The following is a 9272-nucleotide window of genomic DNA, read 5'->3' as shown; positions in this document are numbered from 1 at the left end:
ACAGCACACAAACACATACATGTATATTTACACACACGTGTATATCTGTATAACAGTGATAGCACAGCACACAAACACATACATGTATATTTACACACACGTGTATATCTGTATAACAGTGATAGCACAGCACACAAACACATACATGTATATTTACACACACGTGTATATCTGTATAACAGTGATAGCACAGCACACAAACACATACATGTATATTTACACACGCGTGTATATCTGTATAACAGTGATAGCACAGCACACAAACACATACATGTATATTTACACACACGTGTATATCTGTATAACAGTGATAGCACAGCACACAAACACATACATGTATATTTACACACGCGTGTATATCTGTATAACAGTGATAGCACAGCACACAAACACATACATGTATATTTACACACACGTGTATATCTGTATAACAGTGATAGCACAGCACACAAACACATACATGTATATTTACACACACGTGTATATCTGTATAACAGTGATAGCGCAGCACACAAACACATACATGTATATTTACACACACGTGTATATCTGTATAACAGTGATAGCACAGCACACAAACACATACATGTATATTTACACACACGTGTATATCTGTATAACAGTGATAGCGCAGCACACAAACACATACATGTATATTTACACACACGTGTATATCTGTATAACAGTGATAGCACAGCACACAAACACATACATGTATATTTACACACACGTGTATATCTGTATAACAGTGATAGCACAGCACACAAACACATACATGTATATTTACACACACGTGTATATCTGTATAACAGTGATAGCGCAGCACACAAACACATACATGTATATTTACACACACGTGTATATCTGTATAACAGTGATAGCACAGCACACAAACACATACATGTATATTTACACACACGTGTATATCTGTATAACAGTGATAGCACAGCACACAAACACATACATGTATATTTACACACACGTGTATATCTGTATAACAGTGATAGCGCAGCACACAAACACATACATGTATATTTACACACACGTGTATATCTGTATAACAGTGATAGCACAGCACACAAACACATACATGTATATTTACACACACGTGTATATCTGTATAACAGTGATAGCGCAGCACACAAACACATACATGTATATTTACACACACGTGTATATCTGTATAACAGTGATAGCACAGCACACAAACACATACATGTATATTTACACACACGTGTATATCTGTATAACAGTGATAGCGACAGCACACAAACACATACATGTATATTTACACACACGTGTATATCTGTATAACAGTGATAGCACAGCACACAAACACATACATGTATATTTACACACGCGTGTATATCTGTATAACAGTGATAGCACAGCACACAAACACATACATGTATATTTACACACACGTGTATATCTGTATAACAGTGATAGCACAGCACACAAACACATACATGTATATTTACACACACGTGTATATCTGTATAACAGTGATAGCACAGCACACAAACACATACATGTATATTTACACACACGTGTATATCTGTATAACAGTGATAGCGCAGCACACAAACACATACATGTATATTTACACACACGTGTATATCTGTATAACAGTGATAGCGCAGCACACAAACACATACATGTATATTTACACACGCGTGTATATCTGTATAACAGTGATAGCGCAGCACACAAACACATACATGTATATTTACACACACGTGTATATCTGTATAACAGTGATAGCACAGCACACAAACACATACATGTATATTTACACACACGTGTATATCTGTATAACAGTGATAGCACAGCACACAAACACATACATGTATATTTACACACACGTGTATATCTGTATAACAGTGATAGCACAGCACACAAACACATACATGTATATTTACACACACGTGTATATCTGTATAACAGTGATAGCGCAGCACACAAACACATACATGTATATTTACACACACGTGTATATCTGTATAACAGTGATAGCACAGCACACAAACACATACATGTATATTTACACACACGTGTATATCTGTATAACAGTGATAGCGCAGCACACAAACACATACATGTATATTTACACACACGTGTATATCTGTATAACAGTGATAGCACAGCACACAAACACATACATGTATATTTACACACACGTGTATATCTGTATAACAGTGATAGCGCAGCACACAAACACATACATGTATATTTACACACACGTGTATATCTGTATAACAGTGATAGCACAGCACACAAACACATACATGTATATTTACACACACGTGTATATCTGTATAACAGTGATAGCACAGCACACAAACACATACATGTATATTTACACACACGTGTATATCTGTATAACAGTGATAGCACAGCACACAAACACATACATGTATATTTACACACGCGTGTATATCTGTATAACAGTGATAGCGCAGCACACAAACACATACATGTATATTTACACACACGTGTATATCTGTATAACAGTGATAGCACAGCACACAAACACATACATGTATATTTACACACACGTGTATATCTGTATAACAGTGATAGCGCAGCACACAAACACATACATGTATATTTACACACACGTGTATATCTGTATAACAGTGATAGCGCAGCACACAAACACATACATGTATATTTACACACGCGTGTATATCTGTATAACAGTGATAGCACAGCACACAAACACATACATGTATATTTACACACGCGTGTATATCTGTATAACAGTGATAGCACAGCACACAAACACATACATGTATATTTACACACACGTGTATATCTGTATAACAGTGATAGCACAGCACACAAACACATACATGTATATTTACACACACGTGTATATCTGTATAACAGTGATAGCACAGCACACAAACACATACATGTATATTTACACACACGTGTATATCTGTATAACAGTGATAGCGCAGCACACAAACACATACATGTATATTTACACACACGTGTATATCTGTATAACAGTGATAGCACAGCACACAAACACATACATGTATATTTACACACACGTGTATATCTGTATAACAGTGATAGCGCAGCACACAAACACATACATGTATATTTACACACACGTGTATATCTGTATAACAGTGATAGCACAGCACACAAACACATACATGTATATTTACACACACGTGTATATCTGTATAACAGTGATAGCGCAGCACACAAACACATACATGTAATATTTACACACACGTGTATATCTGTATAACAGTGATAGCACAGCACACAAACACATACATGTATATTTACACACACGTGTATATCTGTATAACAGTGATAGCACAGCACACAAACACATACATGTATATTTACACACACGTGTATATCTGTATAACAGTGATAGCACAGCACACAAACACATACATGTATATTTACACACGCGTGTATATCTGTATAACAGTGATAGCGCAGCACACAAACACATACATGTATATTTACACACACGTGTATATCTGTATAACAGTGATAGCACAGCACACAAACACATACATGTATATTTACACAAACGTGTATATCTGTATAACAGTGATAGCGCAGCACACAAACACATACATGTATATTTACACACACGTGTATATCTGTATAACAGTGATAGCGCAGCACACAAACACATACATGTATATTTACACACGCGTGTATATCTGTATAACAGTGATAGCACAGCACACAAACACATACATGTATATTTACACACGCGTGTATATCTGTATAACAGTGATAGCACAGCACACAAACACATACATGTATATTTACACACACGTGTATATCTGTATAACAGTGATAGCACAGCACACAAACACATACATGTATATTTACACACACGTGTATATCTGTATAACAGTGATAGCACAGCACACAAACACATACATGTATATTTACACACACGTGTATATCTGTATAACAGTGATAGCGCAGCACACAAACACATACATGTATATTTACACACGCGTGTATATCTGTATAACAGTGATAGCGCAGCACACAAACACATACATGTATATTTACACACACGTGTATATCTGTATAACAGTGATAGCACAGCACACAAACACATACATGTATATTTACACACGCGTGTATATCTGTATAACAGTGATAGCACAGCACACAAACACATACATGTATATTTACACACACGTGTATATCTGTATAACAGTGATAGCACAGCACACAAACACATACATGTATATTTACACACACGTGTATATCTGTATAACAGTGATAGCGCAGCACACAAACACATACATGTATATTTACACACACGTGTATATCTGTATAACAGTGATAGCACAGCACACAAACACATACATGTATATTTACACACACGTGTATATCTGTATAACAGTGATAGCGCAGCACACAAACACATACATGTATATTTACACACACGTGTTATATCTGTATAACAGTGATAGCACAGCACACAAACACATACATGTATATTTACACACACGTGTATATCTGTATAACAGTGATAGCGCAGCACACAAACACATACATGTATATTTACACACACGTGTATATCTGTATAACAGTGATAGCACAGCACACAAACACATACATGTATATTTACACACACGTGTATATCTGTATAACAGTGATAGCACAGCACACAAACACATACATGTATATTTACACACACGTGTATATCTGTATAACAGTGATAGCACAGCACACAAACACATACATGTATATTTACACACGCGTGTATATCTGTATAACAGTGATAGCGCAGCACACAAACACATACATGTATATTTACACACACGTGTATATCTGTATAACAGTGATAGCACAGCACACAAACACATACATGTATATTTACACAAACGTGTATATCTGTATAACAGTGATAGCGCAGCACACAAACACATACATGTATATTTACACACACGTGTATATCTGTATAACAGTGATAGCGCAGCACACAAACACATACATGTATATTTACACACGCGTGTATATCTGTATAACAGTGATAGCACAGCACACAAACACATACATGTATATTTACACACGCGTGTATATCTGTATAACAGTGATAGCACAGCACACAAACACATACATGTATATTTACACACACGTGTATATCTGTATAACAGTGATAGCACAGCACACAAACACATACATGTATATTTACACACACGTGTATATCTGTATAACAGTGATAGCACAGCACACAAACACATACATGTATATTTACACACACGTGTATATCTGTATAACAGTGATAGCGCAGCACACAAACACATACATGTATATTTACACACGCGTGTATATCTGTATAACAGTGATAGCGCAGCACACAAACACATACATGTATATTTACACACACGTGTATATCTGTATAACAGTGATAGCGCAGCACACAAACATGTATATTTACACACACGTGTATATCTGTATAACAGTGATAGCGCAGCACACAAACACATACATGTATATTTACACACGCGTGTATATCTGTATAACAGTGATAGCACAGCACACAAACACATACATGTATATTTACACAAACGTGTATATCTGTATAACAGTGATAGCGCAGCACACAAACACATACATGTATATTTACACACACGTGTATATCTGTATAACAGTGATAGCGCAGCACACAAACACATACATGTATATTTACACACACGTGTATATCTGTATAACAGTGATAGCGCAGCACACAAACACATACATGTATATTTACACACGCGTGTATATCTGTATAACAGTGATAGCACAGCACACAAACACATACATGTATATTTACACACGCGTGTATATCTGTATAACAGTGATAGCACAGCACACAAACACATACATGTATATTTACACACACGTGTATATCTGTATAACAGTGATAGCACAGCACACAAACACATACATGTATATTTACACACACGTGTATATCTGTATAACAGTGATAGCACAGCACACAAACACATACATGTATATTTACACACACGTGTATATCTGTATAACAGTGATAGCGCAGCACACAAACACATACATGTATATTTACACACGCGTGTATATCTGTATAACAGTGATAGCGCAGCACACAAACACATACATGTATATTTACACACACGTGTATATCTGTATAACAGTGATAGCGCAGCACACAAACACATACATGTATATTTACACACGCGTGTATATCTGTATAACAGTGATAGCACAGCACACAAACACATACATGTATATTTACACACACGTGTATATCTGTATAACAGTGATAGCACAGCACACAAACACATACATGTATATTTACACACGCGTGTATATCTGTATAACAGTGATAGCACAGCACACAAACACATACATGTATATTTACACACGCGTGTATATCTGTATAACAGTGATAGCACAGCACACAAACACATACATGTATATTTACACACACGTGTATATCTGTATAACAGTGATAGCACAGCACACAAACACATACATGTATATTTACACACACGTGTATATCTGTATAACAGTGATAGCGCAGCACACAAACACATACATGTATATTTACACACACGTGTATATCTGTATAACAGTGATAGCACAGCACACAAACACATACATGTATATTTACACAAACGTGTATATCTGTATAACAGTGATAGCGCAGCACACAAACACATACATGTATATTTACACACACGTGTATATCTGTATAACAGTGATAGCGCAGCACACAAACACATACATGTATATTTACACACACGTGTATATCTGTATAACAGTGATAGCGCAGCACACAAACACATACATGTATATTTACACACGCGTGTATATCTGTATAACAGTGATAGCACAGCACACAAACACATACATGTATATTTACACACGCGTGTATATCTGTATAACAGTGATAGCACAGCACACAAACACATACATGTATATTTACACACACGTGTATATCTGTATAACAGTGATAGCACAGCACACAAACACATACATGTATATTTACACACACGTGTATATCTGTATAACAGTGATAGCACAGCACACAAACACATACATGTATATTTACACACACGTGTATATCTGTATAACAGTGATAGCGCAGCACACAAACACATACATGTATATTTACACACGCGTGTATATCTGTATAACAGTGATAGCGCAGCACACAAACACATACATGTATATTTACACACACGTGTATATCTGTATAACAGTGATAGCGCAGCACACAAACACATACATGTATATTTACACACGCGTGTATATCTGTATAACAGTGATAGCACAGCACACAAACACATACATGTATATTTACACACACGTGTATATCTGTATAACAGTGATAGCACAGCACACAAACACATACATGTATATTTACACACGCGTGTATATCTGTATAACAGTGATAGCACAGCACACAAACACATACATGTATATTTACACACGCGTGTATATCTGTATAACAGTGATAGCACAGCACACAAACACATACATGTATATTTACACACACGTGTATATCTGTATAACAGTGATAGCACAGCACACAAACACATACATGTATATTTACACACACGTGTATATCTGTATAACAGTGATAGCACAGCACACAAACACATACATGTATATTTACACACACGTGTATATCTGTATAACAGTGATAGCACAGCACACAAACACATACATGTATATTTACACACACGTGTATATCTGTATAACAGTGATAGCGCAGCACACAAACACATACATGTATATTTACACACGCGTGTATATCTGTATAACAGTGATAGCACAGCACACAAACACATACATGTATATTTACACACGCGTGTATATCTGTATAACAGTGATAGCACAGCACACAAACACATACATGTATATTTACACACACGTGTATATCTGTATAACAGTGATAGCACAGCACACAAACACATACATGTATATTTACACACACGTGTATATCTGTATAACAGTGATAGCACAGCACACAAACACATACATGTATATTTACACACACGTGTATATCTGTATAACAGTGATAGCACAGCACACAAACACATACATGTATATTTACACACACGTGTATATCTGTATAACAGTGATAGCACAGCACACAAACACATACATGTATATTTACACACACGTGTATATCTGTATAACAGTGATAGCACAGCACACAAACACATACATGTATATTTACACACACGTGTATATCTGTATAACAGTGATAGCACAGCACACAAACACATACATGTATATTTACACACACGTGTATATCTGTATAACAGTGATAGCACAGCACACAAACACATACATGTATATTTACACACACGTGTATATCTGTATAACAGTGATAGCACAGCACACAAACACATACATGTATATTTACACACACGTGTATATCTGTATAACAGTGATAGCACAGCACACAAACACATACATGTATATTTACACACACGTGTATATCTGTATAACAGTGATAGCGCAGCACACAAACACATACATGTATATTTACACACGCGTGTATATCTGTATAACAGTGATAGCACAGCACACAAACACATACATGTATATTTACACACGCGTGTATATCTGTATAACAGTGATAGCACAGCACACAAACACATACATGTATATTTACACACACGTGTATATCTGTATAACAGTGATAGCACAGCACACAAACACATACATGTATATTTACACACACGTGTATATCTGTATAACAGTGATAGCACAGCACACAAACACATACATGTATATTTACACACACGTGTATATCTGTATAACAGTGATAGCACAGCACACAAACACATACATGTATATTTACACACACGTGTATATCTGTATAACAGTGATAGCACAGCACACAAACACATACATGTATATTTACACACACGTGTATATCTGTATAACAGTGATAGCACAGCACACAAACACATACATGTATATTTACACACACGTGTATATCTGTATAACAGTGATAGCACAGCACACAAACACATACATGTATATTTACACACACGTGTATATCTGTATAACAGTGATAGCACAGCACACAAACACATACATGTATATTTACACACACGTGTATATCTGTATAACAGTGATAGCACAGCACACAAACACATACATGTATATTTACACACACGTGTATATCTGTATAACAGTGATAGCACAGCACACAAACACATACATGTATATTTACACACACGTGTATATCTGTATAACAGTGATAGCACAGCACACAAACA

This window comes from Ascaphus truei, unplaced genomic scaffold, assembly GCF_040206685.1.
Source record: "Ascaphus truei isolate aAscTru1 unplaced genomic scaffold, aAscTru1.hap1 HAP1_SCAFFOLD_1365, whole genome shotgun sequence".
In the NCBI taxonomy this organism is placed as follows: Eukaryota; Metazoa; Chordata; class Amphibia; order Anura; family Ascaphidae; genus Ascaphus; species Ascaphus truei.
Note: the sequence above shows the minus strand (reverse complement) of the source record.